Source organism: Balaenoptera physalus (genome assembly GCF_965194825.1).
Source record: "Balaenoptera physalus genome assembly, chromosome: 10".
NCBI lineage: Eukaryota > Metazoa > Chordata > Mammalia > Artiodactyla > Balaenopteridae > Balaenoptera > Balaenoptera physalus.
In genome coordinates, this window is record NC_138889.1 from 105556600 (window position 1) to 105576050 (window position 19451).

Here is a 19451-nt window from a genome sequence, read left to right on the forward strand (position 1 = left end):
TTTGCTAATGTCCATTGAGACTTCTTCTTTGACCAATGGATTATTTAGAAGTATGTCATTTAATTCCAAGTGTTGTAGATCATTCTGATATCTTTCTGTTATTGAGCTGTAGTTTAACTCACACTTTGTATAATTTCAATTATTTAAAAATTTTTAATATTTTCTCATGATCCAGAATATAAGCTTTAGTGAATGTTCTGTGGACACTTGAAAAAAATGTGTACTCTGATGTTGAGTTGAGTGTTCAATAAATGTCAATTAGATCCAATTTGTTGATGGTGTTTTTCAGTTCTTCTATGTTATTGCTGGTTTTCTGGTCTACAGGTCCTATCAGGTTTTCAGAGAGGAATGTTAAGTCTTCAGCTACAATTGCATATTTATCTACTTCTCCTTTCAGTTCTGTCTGATTTTGCTTCCTTTATTTTGAAGCTCAGTGCATATCAAAGTGTGTTTTAGATATGATACTGTTTCTCCAGGGAAGTGGGGATATTTTGTATATTACTCATGTAGAATAAAAAAAGTACCGTGCAAAAAACTTTGGATTATTATGTCGTGCAGAAAAAAAATTACCATGCTAGTCCTGAAACAGCGATTCTTAGAAAAGCCTGCTTGCAAGGTTGGCTCTTGGCTGGTATCTGGGAACTTAACTGGTAAACAATTCCCTATACTGACATAAAACATTCCTAAATATTAAGAATGGCTCACTGTGCCTAAACTGTTTATATAAAAAATATAGTTTATGCTGAATACCCAGTTTCCTTCTGGGAATCTAGAATTTTGGTACATGCTAGGCAGAGGGTGCCTATATTACTTACCCTTTATAAAAAGCCTGAATTTCTAGACTCAAAGAACTTCCCTGGTAGACAACACTGCACATGTCACAACTCATCAATGGAAGAATTAAGCACATCCTGTGTGAATGCACTGGAGAGAACTTTGGAAGTTTACCATTGGTTTTCTTCTGGACATCACCCCATGTGCCTTTTCCCTTTGCTGATTTCACTTTGTATCCATTACTGTAATAAATCTTAGCTGGAAGTATGACTATATGATAAGTCCTATGAGTCCTTCTAGTGAATCACTGAACCTGGGGGTGGTCTTGGGGATCCCCAACACATATGCCTTCTTCTTAATGAATTGACTCTTTTGTCATTTTGTAAAGTCCCTAGTTATCCCTTTACTCTGAAGTCCACATTGTCTGATATCAATATAGTCACTTCAGCTTTCTTTAATTAGTGTGTGTATGTTGTATCTTTTTGGCATCCTTTTACTTCTTTTTTTTTAATTGGAGTATAGTTGCTTTACAATGTTGTGTTAGTTCCTGCTGTTTGTGGATTAGCTATATGTATACATATATCCCCTCCTTCTTGGACCTCCCTCCCACCCCACCCACCATCCCAGCCGTCTAGATCATCACAGAGCACCGTTTTACTTTTAACCTATCTCTATCATTATACTTGAACTGAGTTTTGTGTATATAGCACATAGTTGGGTCATGGTTTTAGTTTTTGTTTGTTGGTTGGTTGGTTTTTTTAATCCATTCTGACAATATCTTTCTTTTAATTGGTGTGTTTAGGCCATTTACATTTAAAGTAGTCATTGAGTGCTCGCTTCGGCAGCACATATACTAAAGAAGTCATTGATAGGTTTGGATTTAGGTGTACCATTTTATTGTTTGTTTTCTATTTGTTCCCACTGTTTTTTAGTCCTCTGTTTTTCCCTTTCCTGCCTTTTTTTGGATTATGTGAACATTTTTGGCATCCAATTTTAATTAACCTATTGTCTTTTTTTACTATATCTCTTTGCATAATTATTTTAGTGCTACCTCTAGGAATAATAATATACATACTTAACTTTTTTTTAAAAATTGTATTGAGATATAATTGACATATAACATGATATCAGTTTCAGGTGTACAACATAATGATTCAATATATGTATTTATTGTGAAATGATCCCCACAATAAGTCTAGTTAACTCCCACTGCCATACATAGTTACAATTTGTTTCTTGTGATAAGAACTTATAAGAACTTATAAGATCTACTCTCTTGGGACTTCCCTGGTAGCGCAGTGTTTAAGAATCCACCTGCCAATGCAGGAGACTCAGGTTCGAGCCCTGGTCCAGGAAGATCCCACATGCCGCGGAGCAACTAAGCCCGTGCACCACAACTACTGAGCCCGCGCTCTAGAGCTTGCTGTCTCGTTTCATCCCTCCCCTATCCCAAAGGGTTACAAGTATTATCATCTCCCCTTAAGAAGTTGTCTCTTGAGCCTCAGGGAGATGGAGTAGCACCCAAGGACTCTGCTGAGATATGGTGGAGCCAGGATTTGGAAGCAGGACTTGCAAGCTCTGAAGGCCCTGCCCTCTCCTTGGAGCCAGACTGACGCTGTGTGGATCTTTTGCAAACAAGTTCCTCTGGGGACACGTGAGAGGGTTTACCAAAAAGTGCAACTCAATCAATGTACAACAAATTCCATCCTATAGAGAATAAAGTTTCAGAGTCTTTTACAATATGTCCAAAGAACTCAAGGTGCTCAGTGGGAAAGAACACAATTCAGTGTGCACACGTTCATGCTTCCAAACTCAAGGGATGATATTTAGACAGAAAATCCTTCCCTGCTTGCGGGGGCCAGATGGATCACGTTCTCATCTCATAGCCAGTTTGAAAAATCTCAACCAGGTCTCCAGGTATAGTGTTTGGTCTGCCTGCCCTAAAACAGCCAGATGTACATGAACCTGAGCCCCACCGCCCAGAGAGTGGCTTCTTTGGGGGTAAGGGGGGATGCTTCAGCTTCATCAACTGGTGGGAAACTCGGAAGGTGCAAGCAGTTGTCTCGGCCGGCACCCTCACCACCACCCCCCCCGCACCGAGACATGGGAAAGGAGGGAGGGTCCAGGGACTGTGCTGGCTGAGTACACGTTCATTCAGATGTGCCTTCACATGCACAGGGCTGTGTGGATGTGTTTCTGCACATGTGTACTCATGACACGGTATGTACAGCATCTTTCCAACATGTCCAAGAGCCAGGCCCACCCAGGACGACACTGAGCAGTCAGTCTTGAGTCCCTGCCCTTCTTGCACACTGACCCTCGAGCCCAGCACCCCCTGCTCGTGGTGTTCAGGGTCACACTGAGTCCCCCACTTAGATCCCCTCCTGGCCTCAGGATACCCTTCTCTCAGAGCTGATGTCCTGAAGATGCAAGTTGAAGGGATCTTAATGTGACCCAACGGGCAATTCGGCCAGGGACCAGGACCTTGTGGGATCACACAGCTGTCTGCAGTGGGGTGGACACCTGCCATGTGGCCCTCGAGGGCGATGACTTGCTCAAGGTCACTTGTGTGAAGAGCTCGAGCTGGGTCTTTCCTCTGCCCACGTCTCTCACTAGGCACCCCATGGTCCTGACTTTCTTCCCTTCCTCACCCCATTCCTCACAGCCCATGTTCCACCCCAGGGCACCCCGGCTGCCAGAACTAATACTCTTTCTACTCCCTCTACATTCCTGATCTGGGGAATGACATCCCCCCTTCCAACCCCTCCTCCAGGTTTCCCAGTCCCAAAAGAGGGCCATCCTAAGTCTTCCATCTCCCTAGCACATCCTTTCCCTCTGCCCCTCCTTCACCCCAACTCCTGCCACCTGCATCCAATCACGAAGTCCAGTCAATGCCAACCCTGGAAGTTTCTCCTGCATTCACTGCCTCGTCCGTCTCCCATCCACTGACTTGGTCCAGGGCAGCCCCGTCCCTGCCTCTGTGACCCCCTCGGCCCCCTGACTGCCCCCCCACCTCCTGCTCCCATCACTCCACATCCAGTTTCCCCAAGACCCTCTGTGACCTGCCTCCTAAGGGCACGTCTGCCCGTGACCTTCCTCTGATCTCAGAGCACAGGGCAGGTCCTTTGGGCAGCTCACAGCCCTTCCTGACCTGCCCTCCTCACCTCTCCTCGCCCTCCCTGCTCCACCCAGGCTGACTGGATGACTTGCCCTTTCCCTGACCCGCTGCTCGTTGTTGCCTCTGCTCCTGTGCACATCCAGTTCTCTCTGACCCCACACCCTGCCCCATAGCCCCCTTCCTCTTCTCCCCCATCAGACACCCCACATCTGAGAAGCTGCCCTGCAGGACCAAGCCTGGTCAGCTGCCACCCTCTGGGTCCCCAGGCACCCAGGACCTCCCCGTCTCCCCCCTGGTTGTGTCGTGCTGTGATTCCCTGTTCCTGTCTGCACCCCTCTGGGCTTGGAGCTCCATTCAGGCAGGATTCTGTGTGCTCGTCCCTCCCTCTCTGCATCTCCAGCATCCAGTGAGGGGCTTGGCTTGGGACAGGAGCAAAGCAATTGTGCAAGCAGGAGGGCTGGGGGCTCTGCGGGGCCAGGACTCCTGTGCAGCTCCTCTGGTCTCTCATCCCAAGGCACCTTGTCAGCCAGGGCAGGGCCAGAGATGGTCTCCATCCGCAGAACATGTAGGGACTATTCACTCCATCCCTAAATGTCCCCAGATGTCTAAGACCATGGCCAGGGCACTGTCAATAGCAGTGCTGAGCTGAAGTCTACACTTGGCCCCCATCTGGATGAAGAAACAGGGGATCGTCACTAGGGGTGGGGAAGTTCCCTTCTGGAACGAGGCCAGACAACCTCCTTTTTTTAAGATTATGATACATGCCTTCCTGGAATTGTTCCGTTTCCTGGAATAAATGTATAAACACAGCTTATCTTTTTCAGCTGCACACCACTGAGCTGAATCCAACCCCGCCTAGAACTTCAATCACACAGAAAATCAAGGCTGCTGGATATTGCACAGCTTAAACTAGAATGGTCTTGAACTGGGAGGAAAAGACTGTGAAAGGAAGAGGGGAGACAGAGGTGCTGTTTGGGGGCTGAGAAGGGTCTAAACTCTCACCAGCAGCCGAGGGAGGCAAGACAGGGATTAGTTCACCTCCCAGAGACCCAAGGTTTCCCCCATAGACTCAGTATCGAGGCTCCTCTGTGAACTGGGTGTGAGCAAGCTGGGCCCCAAGACCCAGACAGACACAGCTTCTAGAACAAGGACCAGGTCCCCGCATGTATCACTCACAGTGCCTCCCCCTCCCCATGTGCCAGACGTGTAGTCTGCGGTCACAGAAAGGAGATATCCACTCTGCAGAGACCTCATGGTCCCCCAGGGAAAAGAGGCTCTTATATAATAACAGAATCCTTATACAAGTTTTCAAAATAGCAGCTGGTGCCCACTCTTCCCAAGACCAGCAAAGGGAAGTGAGGGAGCCAATCCACTACGGATTTTCCCTTATCAATCAAGAGGACACAGCGTAGACATCACGGAGCCCAGGCTGAGTGTGCCCTCTTGCCCGGCCTTCTAGATGGACTCCAGCACCTCATTCTTGATTTCATCTGCACTGCTCAGGCTATGATTCACTGACCAAACTTTGATCAAAACTCCAAAGCCTGAGAAGGGGACCACAGTATGCAGTTGGCCCATCACACACAGAAGCAGGAAATTAAATTTATGTTCACATAAATACCTGGACACAATTGTTCATGGCAGCTTTATTTGTAATAGCCAAAAACTAAAAACAACTAAAATTATCCTACAACAAGTGAACTGTTAAACGAACAGTGATACATCCATATCGAGGAATATTACTCAGCAATAAAAAAGGAACAAACTGTTGCTGCAGGCAACAGCTTGGATGGATATCGAGGGAAATATGTTGAGTGAAAAAAGCCAATCTCAAAACTTCACATGTGTGATTTTATTTATACAGCATTCTCAAGAAAGACAAAATTGTAAAGGACAGATTAGCATTTTCCAGGGGTTAGCAATGGTAGGAGGGAGAGGAAAAGCCGTGATTATAGAGGTAGCTTGAGGGAGAGCTTTGTTGTAACGGAATTGTCTGTCTCCTGATGGTTATGGTGGTTACATGAATCTATACATGTGATAAAATGACATAAAACTGTACACACACTTGTACCGATGACAATTTCCTGGTTCTGATATTGTACTATAGTTTTGTTTTGTTTTGTTTTTAATTAATTAATTAATTTATTTATTTATTTTTGGCTGTGTTGGGTCTTCGTTTCTGTGCGAGGGCTTTCTCTCGTTGCAGCAAGTGGGGGCCACTCTTCATCGCGGTGCGCGGGTCTCTCACTGTCGCGGCCTCTCTTGTTGCGGAGCACAGGATCCAGACGCGCAGGCTCAGTAGTTGTGGCTCACGGGCCTAATTGCTCCGTGGCATGTGGGATCCTCCCAGACCAGGGCTCGAACCCGTGTCCCCTGCATTGGCAGGCAGATTCTCAACCACTGCGCCACCAGGGAAGCCTGTACTATAGTTTTGTTCGATGTAACTATTGGAGGAAACTGGCTGAAGATAATAGGACTTCTCTGTATTATCTTTGCAACTTCCTGTGAATCTCTGAACTATTTTCAAAAGGGTTTGTAGCCACTGGACAGCGACAAAGATCCTTGATAGAAGGGACGTGTTGGAGGCAAGGCTCACATGTGCCCAGACTTATGCCTGAGGGTATTTCCCAAACCTTGGTGCAGGTAAATAGCGTCAGACATAGACTGACAGTCTCATTAAGGGCAGGAAGCAGATCAGAGTTCAGGGATTTTCTAAGACCACTGGGATTCAAGGATCAGGGTACCAGAGAACAGGGAGCTGCTAAGAGGCCCCCAAAACTGCATAAAAATGTCCCTTGGAAGAGTGAATGTGAATGTAAACTATAGATTTCAGGTGATAATGATGTGTCAATGTGGGTTCATCGATTATAACTATAATATAATACCTAGAGCAACCACCAAAAAAATCTACAAAAACACTATAGATAATAGAATTCTAAAAATGTTCAGGTAAGACATAGAAAGGCAAGAAAAGTGAAGCAGAAGAACAAAAACAGAAGGAACAAAGAAAGTGTTTAAAACAGTGTAATGGCAGACCGATGCCCCTAACATATCAACAATTACATAAAATACAAATGGTTTAATAAATCAATTAAAAGAGAGATCGATAGGATGGATTAAAAAAAAGCATGTTGTCTACAAGAAACTCATGTCAAGTATTGATATAATGATATGTGTAGGTCAAAAGTAAACAGAGAGAAAAATATACACACACAAACATTACTCAGAAGAGAGCAGGGAGACCATAATAATATCAGAAAAAGTAGACTTCAGAGCAAAGAAAATGACCAGGGACAGAGAGGAACATTTTATAATAATACAGGGGTCAATCCACCAAGAATACTTAGCAATCGCAAATATGAATGTACCAAACAACAGAGCTTCAAATACATGAGGTGAAAACTGATTGAGGTGAAAGAGGAAATATATTTCTTATAGTGCAAGAGTGCTGGCAGTGAATTCTCCTAAGTGTTATTTATCAGAATCCATTTTTCTTTCACTTTTGCTCTTGAAAAATATTTTAGCTGGATACATACTCTGATTTCTCATTTTATTTTTCATCACTGTACAGCTGTTTAATTGTCTTCTGGCTTATTCTGTTTCTGGTGATAAACTGTTCTACTGTATTTAATGTGTCTTTTTTCTCTAGCTGATTCTAAGACTTTTTAACATTGCTTTTCAACAATTTGGTTATGCTGTGCCTTTCTGTGATTTTCTTCGTTTTTATCCTGCTTGGGATTTGTTGAACTTTGCAAACTTTGAATTTATATTTTTCCTCAGATTTGTAAAATGATTGGGTCCTTGGTGGCCTTGGTGAGCTGCTGAACTGAATCTGAGTCACCTGCCTCTGTCTTTTTGTTACGGAGACAGTGACTATCTAGGCTGTCAAAACCCCTTTTAGTTAAGTTCTACTTCTTGCAGCCAAATGTGTCCTACAGGGGCAATGAACTCCTGGGACCCACATGCTCCAAGGCACCCACCTCCTGAAGGCTTGCCCTGTGGAGTGCAGCACCCCATCTGGCCTGCCCCATGGCTTCTGACCCAATATTTCCTGGAGTTTTTATGATGGCCTAGGTAAGTGCACTCGGGGTTGGCACCTCTGTGCCTCTAAATGCCCCCCTTCCTGGAGTAGGAATAGTTGTCCAGGTTTTTGTTGAAAGAGACCTTGGTTTTCTCAAGCAGGAGCAGATTATAAGGTCTCCCTCCTACTCTGACTGCTTTCAGTTGGCTTTAAAGCCTCAGTGATTCCATGTTTTGATGTAGGTAACTATTGACCTTTCCAATTAAAGCAAATCTTTAGTCTCCCTTAAAAAAAAAGTTTAGTGTTGAAAGCTTTTCAACAGTGTCAGAAGGAAAATGAAAGCAACATTCTTAACTTTAACATAAAACTGGGTTCAGGAGCAGCTCCAGACACAGCCCTGGCTTCCAGATGGCTTCGGTAAGTGCCCTGAAAGCTCCCATCACTGCCTCTGTAGTGAGAGGGCAGCTCCGCTCGTATTAAGGCCTCAGTCTGGCTGCCAGAGCCTGTCTTGAGAAGGCTTTCATGAGAAAATATATTTGATGTTTGAAAGTCCCTTTTCCTGTAGGACCGTGAGGTCTTTGGGCAGAGAGTGTCCTCTCTGCATCCAGCGCCGTGAGGGGCAGGGACCTCCTCGGGGAGGAACAGCAGGTGCTGTGGGTGACGTGGGGGAGAAGCTGGGGGGCGGTCAGGGGGTGAGGGGGGGACCCTGGGACTTGGGGAGTGAGCGCATCCCACCTATTCTGCCTCAGCTACTGGCTGGAGTTTGGTGCCTCCTCCATCCCCCAAGGCATTCGTCCTGCCCTGGAAAGCGCATTTGCATTTCAGTATTCTAACTCTGAAATCTTCCCTCCCAAGTAGCCCAATGTTTCTGAATGAGAGGAGTTTCAGCAGGCGGCAGGCTCCTTTCCTGGTGTGCAGCTGGGAAGGAACAAGCCAGACTCCTGCCATTACTGAAAATCAACCAGTTCTGGGGAGAGGTGTCTCAGATTTCACAGGAAGGGGGGTGGGTGCGGCATCTAGCCTTGCTCTGTGCTTCTCTGTGCCTACATCCTGCCCCATTTCCTTTCCAAGTAGAGACACAGCTGAAGTCTTGCCTTTCCACCGGCTGCTGTTGTCAGTGCCCTGGCCATGGTCTTAGACATCTGGGGCCATCTAGGGATGGAGTGAATAGTCCTTACATGTTCTCCAATGAGGACCGTCTCTGGCCCGGCCCTGGCTGACGGGGCGCCTTGGGGTGAGAGAGCAGAGGAACTGGGCAGGAGTCTTGGCCCCTTCAGCCTCCAGGCCTCCTGCTTGCGCAATTTCTTTGCTCCTGTTCCAATCCAGGCCCCTCACTGGATGCTGGAGATGCAGGGAGGGAGGGCCGAGCACATGGGATCCTGCCTGAGATCTAGTCTTCACCCCTCTGGGACTACCAGATGGAATGACACTATCTTTCTATGACCAAATTGCCCATGGCTCAGCTGCCCCTGGGTTGAATGCTGAAAATTAGCCACCTCAATTGTTAGGTCAGTGAAACTACTCTGTATGATACTATAATGGCAGATACATGTCATTATACGTGTCCAAATCCGTAGAACGTACAACACCAAGAGTGACCCGTAAGGTAAACTATGGACTCTGGGTGTTTATGATGTGTCTGTGTAGGTTCATCAGTTGTAACCAAATGTACCGTTCTGGCCTGGCATGCTGATAACGGGGGAGGCTCTGCATGCTGTGGGCGTGGACAGGGGATGAACGGAAATCTCTGTACCTTCTTCTCAGTTTTGCTGTGAATCTAAACTGCTCTTACAAAATAAAGTTGTTTTGTTTTTTTGTTTTTTTAAATTAGCTGCCTCAGACTATTCCTCTGCTAATTCCCGGCATGTGCTGGGTGTGGTCTCAGAAGGGCCCAATCCCCATGTGCTCCTGCTTCCTCAGTGGCCTCTGCCACCAGGGACCCTCCTGAATGGCCACTCTATCTGGCCATCCTCCATGGTGCCACCACAGCCACTACCACTCTGGCTTGAGGATTAGGGACATCACCCTTCCCTGGGCTCTACCTTCCCAAGCCTGCAAAAGCTGGTGGGTCCCTTGATCCCCCAGTGCAGTGGAGACCAGGCTGGAAAAATTCCCAAGACTCCTCTGGAAGCTCAGGGCTATAAGAAGGTTGAAGAACAAGGAGAGTCACTTACAATTGCTGCTTATCAAATGGGGCCCTGCTCAGATCCCCAGGCTGAAATGTCAGCCTCCATTTGGGGGTTCCAGAAAGGTCCGTGCCTACCTTGCTTCAGGGCTCCCTTTGGCTCAGCGGGCCCTGCTGCTCTAGGCAGAGCCCAGGCCCAATAACCAGACGAAGGAGAGAGAGGAGGAGGCCTTCTCGCTTCTTACAGTCTGAGGCTCCCCTCCCCAGACCTCATTTCCGGTCCAGGATCTATGGTTCCAGCGTCATGGACAGTGTGTGCTTGGTCTGCACGACCAGGTCACATCCCCATTAAGAGTCTCAAGTGTCCATGTATCTGCCCTTTGTGGGGATTCTCACAGTTACAATTGAACATTGATCCATGCGGTTATTTTACTAATATCCCACTCCCTGCTACAACTGCAGGGGTCCCAAGAGCTGGGACTGTCTAAGCTTGTTACCATCAGACCCCAGCATCAGTCACAATGTCTGGCCTACTATAGGTGCTCAATAAACAGTTGTTTCCTTTATTAATAAATTTACTAACCAATACATTAAAAACACAACTATTCTCTGCAATTGTGAGAAAAATTTTGATATGAAAATTTTAAAAATTTAAGCCATCATTATACAGGTTACCATCCACCAGATGTGTGTTGCTGTGAAGCTTAAAAATATGCTGGACTGGTTCCAGGGCCCTGCCCTCTGGACTGACTTCCATGAACTGGATTCCATTAAAATGTGAAAAGTATATATGTACATATAAGTAATAAAAAGCATGCTTTATTTTTTCATCATAAACTCATAAAATGTCTGAGCTATCTCTGGACAATCCTTGGTCTCAGCAAAACTTGTTTTTAAGACTATAACTTGCTTTCAAGAGCGTGCATATATTCCACAGCCTGATTTTTATGTCAAGAAAAGTTTAAGACCATGGTGATTGGTGCTGGAGAAATAGGAACCTTGGGGCCTGCATGGTATGACTAGGGTTGCCCTTCTGACGTCATTCTGTCACTTTTGTAAGACAGCATGTCCGTCCCCACTCTGGGGACTGTGGGACAGCTGGCAGGTCACCTGGAGCTTGATCCCCAGCGTGCCTGTGCCGGGCTCTGGATTGGATTCTGGTTGCCTGATGCTATCTGGGCACCAGAATCCTGCCTTGAGTGAGCCTGTCATGCAAGGTGTGGTCACAGCCCCTGAAAGGACGAGGGCTGTGTCTTCATTCTGCCTTCAAAACAGGCTGGACGGACGGCTCAGTGCCTCTTTGGTGAACACATGTTTAATAAATGCCTAGGTGTGTGACGGAATTTGGTCTGAGATTTGCTTTCATCATAACCTGAGGGGGAGGCTTGGGAGAGTATCTAACATGAGCTCATGGGAACGTTCCAGTGGTTTCCGCTATTGACCAAACAGAAGCCCAAGAGCTGTGCCTGAGCTGATAGCTCAGCTGGATTTGCTCAGGGAACCGGTTCTGCACCCACAGTGGGCCCCTCACAGGTGCTGGAGCTCTTCCTCTTCACCTTGCGGGCCCTCAGCGCAGACAGGACATCTGGCCCGGTGAGGGGTGGAGGTGGAGGGGACAGAGCCGTCTTCTCTCTCACTGCTCCTGATGGCTTCTAAAGAAACAGGCATTTGAGACATGAAAAAATAAACGAAAAGTTTGGATTCAAAGATTTTCTTTTCCAAATAGTAGTGGTAGACTGGAGAATCAGACCTTATGAGAGATGTGAGCTCCAGTCTCTAATGCCAGTCAATGAATGTCTCCTGGGACAAGACCCAGGACCTCAGCAGCTTTCCAGGGAACAAAGCTTGGTGCTGGCCCTGCCCCCTCCCCTGGATGCCCTGAACCAATCATGCTTGTCTCACCCACAAATCCCTCCGAGTGAAACTGCCTCTCCTGTCAGGTTTGAACTATGTGATCACGCTGCGTCCCGCAAAGCTGATTGGCCTAGTGGGATCACCTGACCCAAGGACAGCCAATAGGTGGGCGGGGCTAGGATGTGGCGAGCTGAACCAATCAGATTCTCTCTCGGGAACTTGCACTGGGAGCCGCAGGCAGCTTGAGAGATGGAAGTGAGTGGATGCAGGAAGAGTAGCCGCAAGGGGGCATGCGCAATCAGACCTTGGGGGAAGACGGCTAACCCACGTGGTGAGGAGCAGGAGCGGGGGCGTGAAAGTAACAAGGCACAGGAAAGATGTGGAGAGCAGAGGGAGGTCATGACGCTAACGGTTCCTGGAATCCAGAGAAACAGGGAGTTACCGGAGGAACTGGGAGCCAGCAGTCACTAGTGGCTGAGTCACGTTTGTGGTTGAGAATCTTCAGCACAATTCCAGCTGCTGAGGTCCCGGGCTCTGGCAGGCGGACGGTTCTGGTTCTTGTTCATCACAGGTGTGTCTCCCCTGCCCCTCCTGTACCCTCACACCATAAAAAGAACACAGCCCCCCAAGAGGAAACCTGAGAATAGCAGTGAACAGCCCAGACGCACCTCAGTGTAGCGGGGAAGGAGCCCGTATTAGTCAGCTCTCGTGCCATAACAACACACCACAGACTGGGTGGCTTAAACAACAGACGTTTATTTCTCACAGTGCTGGAAGCTGGGAAGTTGAAGATCGAGGTGCTCCCAGATTCAGTTCCTGTGAAAACCCTCTTCCTGGCTAGCAGAAGGCTGCCTTCTCACTGTGTCCTCACAAGGAGGAGAGGGAAAGAGAGAGCTCTGGTCTCTCTTCTTCTTATAAGGGCACTAATCCCATCATGGGGGGGTCCAACCTCATGACTTCATCTAAATGTAATTACCTGCCAAAGCCCATCTCCAAATCCCATCACATTGGAGGCTGGAGCTTCAACATGTATTATGGGGGGACACATTCAGTCCATAACAGAGCTGAACTGTGTCTTTAATAGAATTCACGCTAGTCTGCATTTCCCCAAAAAACTCTTCCTGTGCTTTTATTTAGCTCCATTAAAATAAGCCTAAGGACTTCTCTGGTGGTCCAGTGGTTAAGACTTCGAGCTTCCACTGCATGGGCCACGGGTTCCATTCATGGTCAGGGAACTAAGATGCCAGATGCCTCACGGTACCGCCAAAAAAAAAAAAATTCTTTTTAAAACCTAAAGGATGACGAAATAGTGAAATTAATAAAGCAAACTCCATGCCTGCTGGCTAAGTAAGATTCCTCTATATTAAATGGCTGCTGTCAGGACAATTCCTTGAACTTAACTGCTTTTCCTGCTTGCTTCTGGCTGGCAGGATCCCAGTGAGCTGGCGGCCAGGCACCTACTGTCCCGCCTACAGTCATGACCACGTGAGTGACCTGCAGCAGAGGAGAAGGGGAGGTCACACTCACCATCAGGAGTCCGACCATGGATATGTACGCCAAGAACCTTCAGCTCCGGAAAGACCCATCTGGCCCTTGTCCTCTTCAGAGCAACCACAAAGGAAACAAATATTTGCAGGGAAGGGGCCATCCGAAGAGGGTAGGCCACCCACAAAAGAGGGGAGAAGGTGGCTGGTGGGGAAAGAATGAGTGGGAGGAGGAGCTGTAGGTATGGAGTGCAGGGAAGGGAAACTCAGTAGCCCTGTGGGTACAACAGATCCACAGGGGGTGGGAGCCCAGATGATGTAGATCAGGGCTGACCAACTGGGAGCCTGGAAGCCAGTGTAGAGTGCGGGAAACCAGCCCTGGGACCTCTCACTCCCCAGAGCTTGAGGGCACGGGGCTCGCCTGGATTGTTCTCTGTCCCAGGTGCTCAGCCACCGCCAGGCACATAGTAGGCTCGTGATTCATCTGCTGAACAAATGTCTTGACTCTGAGTAGCACTGAGGCTCTGCGCTTATGAAATAAGATTACCTGGCTTGTATGCTGTCAGGGAGGGAGAAATGCCCGCCCCCCTCTATCCCTCTTGAATTCTTGTGGCTGAACTAATAATACAATTGACTCAAGACAGACTGCCGGAGAAAAAGAAAGAAATCTTAATGCGTGCACACGGAGGCCTCGTGGAAATGGGACCGAAGAAGTGGCCAAAGCAGGCCGCTTTTATACTTTTTTAGACAAAGGAACAATAAATTTGTGAGAAATTGACAGGACAAAAAAACTTAGGTTTTGCAAACTATGGCATGTGGGTCAAATCGAGCCCACCACTTGTTTTTGTAAAAAACACTTCATTGGAACACAGCCTTGTTCACTCCACTACATATTGTCCATGGCTGCTCTGGGGGCTAGAAAGCTACAACGGTAGAGACAGAGACCACCTGGGCCACGAAGCCTGAAATATTGACTATGTGGCCCTTTACGGGAAGAGTTTGCCTGCCCCTGACATGACCCAGGCTTTTTCCTCCTCCTGGCTCACACTGTTTGTTTCTTCTGTCTATAGTCCTATCACCCCTGTTTCCCAGTAAGCCTCAGCTCATTTTCCAGTTTCAGATTAACCAAAAGAATTAAATCAGACTCAGCTCAGGTGTCAAGGTGTCCTGTGAAGCCTTCCTTGATCAGGGCCTTTGGAGCAGAACCCACCTGGGTTCCAATCCCACCTCTGCACCATGGCTGTCATGGTCTAGAGACTCAGCACCTAAGTGTTGAATGAGTGTGGACAAGCTGCTTCAGTGCTGTGAGCCTCCGATTCTCCATCTGTAAAGTGAGGATAGTAAAACCTGCCTCTGGGGCTGCGGGAAGGGCCCGTTTCAGGGCCTGGTGGCCAAAGAGGGCTCGCCAACCAGACCAAGCATCATGGCCATGCTCACGCCCTCGGCCACACCACCTAACCACACTGGGTCTGCAGAGCCCGTCTCCCCACCCCCGTCCCCTTTGACCGTGACATCGAAGGCAGGGGTTCTGTCTCTGCTACTTAGCCTTGTTTATGACTCTGTCTCCACCCCAGCCCAGGATGCCCAGCCACTGTCTGCTGAGGTTCCGGGGGGCTCATTCTCTGTGTGGCCTCAAGCAAGTCCCTCCTCTTCTCACCTGCTTTTATCATGTATAAATTGAAGGGATTGGGCCTGGTGTTGTCCACGTTCTCCCAGCTCTAAATTCTCTGCTTCGCCTCTAAAGGGGGCCCTGGCCTCCTGCCTCACCCAGGCTTCCGGGAAGCTGGAACGAGAAGGCCAGGTGATGGCACCTGGAACCCTCAGGGAGGGGCTGATGGACCTGCTGGAAGCAGCAGGGCTCACAGGAAGCCTGTGGTGTAATGCCAATCTCTGAACAGCCAGTTCATCTAATGACCAGCTTCTAAATTCACTTGTGTGTGTGTGTTTAAACTTTAGTTCACTGGTTTGATTTTCTTTGCAAAAGGGCATTTTTAAAAGTCTCTGCCCCGGGGCTTCCCTGGTGGCGCAGTAGTTGAGAGTCTGCCTGCCAATGCAGGGCACACGGGTTCGAGCCCCGGTCTGGGAGGATCCCACATGCCGCGGAGCAACTGGGCCCGTGAGCCACAACCGCTGAGCCTGCGCGTCTGGAGCCTGTGCTCCGCAACAAGAGAGGCCGCGATAGTGAGAGGCCCGCGCACCGCGATGAAGACTGGCCCCCGCTCGCCGCAACTACAGAAAGCCCTCGCGCACAAACGAAGACCCAACACAGCCAAAAATAAATAAATAAATAAATATTAAAAAAAAAAAAAAAAAAAGTCTCTGCCCCAGCTCAATCCAGCTGTAGGAGCAGGGATGGGGGCAGAGAAACCCTCTTCTGAGTCAAAACCAGGAGGGGCAGCACCAAGCTTTGCCGGGCTGCAGATCATTAACGAGAAGGGGTGAGTGGAGGAAACAAGATAAACATAGGCATGAAACTATATCACCAAGAATGTATTCTTTTGCATGAGAAAAACACATTGTCTCCTCCATCTCCGCTCCCCGGGATCCCCCAACCCCGAGTCTCTCCTGGGTTCATTTTCCCTTTTCTGCCTCTCAGCTCTGAGATGGGCATCTTCCTTTCCTGGGTAGAGGGCGACCTCTCCTACATTGCTGTGAGGTACTTGGACAACAGCTGGGCAATTTCTTATGATAAACATTCACCTCCCATATGACCCCACAATCCTACTCCTAGGTGTTTACCCAAAAGAAATTAAACTCTATGTTCATGCATACAAAACAAACCTGAATGGGAACATCTGTAGTGGCTGTAATCATTATTGTCAAAAATCAAAAACCACGCAAACGTCCTTCAGGTGGTGAATAACAGAGGGTGGGGCGTCCAACCAACGGGATACCACTCAGCAGTGAAAAGCAACAAAGCCCTGTCACTACTGTATTTTGCTACAATATAAATGAACCTCAAACGCATTCTGCTAAGTTAAAGAAACCAGACACAAAAGGCAACCTTCTGTATGATTCCGTTTATATGACATTCTGGAAAAGGCAAAACTATAGGGACAGAAAAAAGATCACAGGAGCTGGGGGTTAGGGGTTGGCTGACAACAAAGGGACGTGGGGGAACTTTAGGGGTGAGGGAACTCTCCTATATCTGTATTGTGGTGATGGCTACACGACTATATGTGTTTGCCAAAAGTCAAAGAACTGTATAATAAAAAGGGTAGGGCTCCCCTGGTGGCGCAGTGGTTGAGAATCTGCCTGCTAATGCAGGGGACATGGGTTCGAGCCCTGGTCTGGGAAGATCCCACATGCCGCGGAGCAACTAGGCCCGTGAGCCACAACTACTGAGCCTGCGTGTCTGGAGCCTGTGCTCCGCAACAAGAGAGGCCGCGATAGTGAGAGGCCCGCGCACCGCGATGAAGAGTGGCCCCCGCTTGCCACAACTAGAGAAAGCCCTCGCACAGAAACGAAGACCCAACACAGCCAAAAATAAATAAATAAATTTTAAAAAAAAAGAAGGGTAAATTTTACTGTTCATAAATTGTTCCTCAATAAGCCTAATTTTTAAAAATTTATTTGAAAATAAACCTACATATTTACACATATGCATACGTGTGTATACACACCTGCTGTACAGCTGCTTTAATGGTTACATAACGCGCCGTTAAATGCAGCTATCTATTTTATTTGGCCAGCTCCCTGCTATCGAGTGGTTTCCCGGGTGGGGCATCTTCGTTAATGCTGTGATGTCCCTGAAGGAAAGGGGGCTGGTCCAGCACCTGGCCCAGCGCTGCACCAGCGCCTCCCCGGGCCCTCCTTCAAGCGCTCCTTGCACGGCCCGGGAGGTAGGAATTCTTACCTGCTCTGCAGAGGGTGCAGCTGGACTAGCGACGGGGAGTCACCTGTGCAAGTGGCACAGTCAGTGAGCAGAAGACCCGGGATTCCAAACTGGTTCTTCTAGTTGGGAGGCCCACGCGCCTCCCCTTACGCTGTGCAGCCAGTTGTAAACTATTTGAAGGAAATAGCTGTTCCTCGCTCTTGTTTGTCCCTCCAGAGCAGCTAATAGACGTAGGAGATTGGACCCATGAAGGGGTGCTTCCCAGGTACAGCGGGTTGCCTGGAACTGAACCCCACTCTCTGATGGAATGAAGGTCAACAGTCTCTCCACGAACTCACTGCTAACGAAGACTAGCCGATGGTACACCCTGCAGGGGAGAGCACGATGCATTCAGGAATCGGCGGTTGAGTGCCCGTTGTGCCGGGCACTGAAGTGAGAGCCCGCACACGATCGTACAGCTGTTCCCACTCTCCACCTCAACGCTGGTGCTTAAACAGAGCACGTGTCCTCACCTGAGGGAGCCAGATGGACCACACAGCCGCATCCCAAAGAGAAGGCCCAGGGCTCACCACCAAAAGCAGAAATCCCCAGCCGGTCTCCAAGTCTCAGTCTCGGCTTGGCATGAGACAGGAAAACCAGAGACAGACAGAGGTGAGCCCTCGCAGGGAACATTCTAGAACCTGACCCTCAAGGAGCCCCAGTCCAGCCTGCAGGCTCCCTGTGTTCATCACCTGTAGGAAACTGGGGGCAGGGAGCTCTCCTCGCACCGGGGAGAAGCCACTCTCTTTCCTGAGACGGCTGGGCTGGAAAGGAGCTCTTCAGAGGACAAAGAAGAGAAGGACGGGGGTCCAGGAGGCGGTGTGGGTGGGCGTGCAGCATGGGAGTGGGTCAGAGTGATGTACACAAGCTGGGTGTGAGTGCATTGTATGCACAGAGCATGTGTGTGTCAGCGAGTGAATCTCTGACTCTCAGGATGTCTAAAATGTCTCGTAAAGGGCCACCCGCCTCGTACCCAGACCCGTGTCTCTCGTGAGGGATGGAGCTCCGAATTGCACAGCTCAACGTGTCAGACGCAGTGCTCAACACTTGACCCACTTTATCCATCACTCCTTGGAGTAAGAACTGTCACTGCCCCACTTGACAGATGAGGAGACTGAGTCCCAGGGAGGTAAGGTAACTTGCCAAAGATCCTTACCTAGTGAGTAGAAGAGCAAGACTGAAACCTAGGTCTGAACGTTTCCAACGTTATGCCCTTAACGATCCCAGAACATCCCAGGCAGTCCTGGGGCAGCTCAGGTCTGGGCTCCAGGCCAAGATCTGGGCTGGGGATCACAGTGCGGTTAGAGTTGGCAGTGGGGCAGCGCCCTTCTGGAGTTTACAGGAGCAGGAGGTAGGTGGCCCTGGTCACACTCAGAATGCGAGATACGCCCTTGACGCAGGAGTTCTATTTCAGGAACACTCTGAGGCCAGCCAGCACCCCACCTCCCCATGACTCAGCTGAGCCAGCCGCACCCGAGCGGGGGGCTGAGCTGCCGCGGGGGGGCAGAGAGGAGACATGGTTGAGAGCAAAGCCTTTGACTACAGAAGTCATGACTCAACTTGGCCCAAGATGGGACAATTTGAACATCAAAAAGAATAACTACACGTAGATGGAAAAAATCCAGTAATTGAAATCTGTGTGCTCATCATGATATTTTTAAAAAATTTGTCACCTTTGGAGGGTGCAAAAGACTCACCATGTCATTTGAAAAACTGGTAAACAAAGGAAAAGATTCAAGCATTTCCTAAATGAACTATACTCAGGGAACCAAATTAAAACCTACAAGAAAATGCAAAGTCACAAAACAGCGCTGAAAAGGGAGCCCTACCTATGTATGCAAATGAGCAGAAAAATTATCTGGAAGGACACACACCAGGCTGTGTAAAGGAGGAAGGAGCGTGGAAGGAGACTTTAGCCTTAATGCCAGCAGTTTCGATTTGGGTTGGGTTGCGTTGGGTTGTGTTGTTCCTGTTGTTAACAAGGAAAATGTATTCACATATTTCTTGTGGAATTAAAGAAATTGATTGTTTTTAAGGTAGGGCTTTGAGGTCAGACTCCCGTAAGTTCAGATCCCCGCTCCGCCTCTTGGGGAAGTCCCTTTACCAGAGCGTCAGTGCCCTCAGTGCACACTTGGGGGTAATTATGCCTGCTTCACAGGGTCATTGCACAGTTTCGAGAAAAGTCTTTCTCGTGCTGCAGG

At 48.4% G+C, this 19451-nt stretch overlaps 2 long non-coding RNA genes across 2 annotated transcripts; both read right to left on the reverse strand.

The window, feature by feature from the left end:
• Positions 1-10581: 10581 nt before the first annotated feature.
• On the reverse strand, positions 10582-12447 carry LOC309668010. The gene is made up of 2 exons (XR_014268030.1): positions 12335-12447; positions 10582-11690 (listed from the first exon to the last, which is right to left on the reverse strand). It is a non-coding gene; the product is annotated as an uncharacterized lncRNA (long non-coding RNA).
• Positions 12448-16381: 3934 nt separating this feature from the next.
• LOC309668012 lies at positions 16382-17217 on the reverse strand. Its single transcript, XR_014268032.1, has 2 exons — positions 16905-17217; positions 16382-16604 (listed from the first exon to the last, which is right to left on the reverse strand). It is a non-coding gene; the product is annotated as an uncharacterized lncRNA (long non-coding RNA).
• Between the last annotated feature and the right edge of the window lie 2234 nt (positions 17218-19451).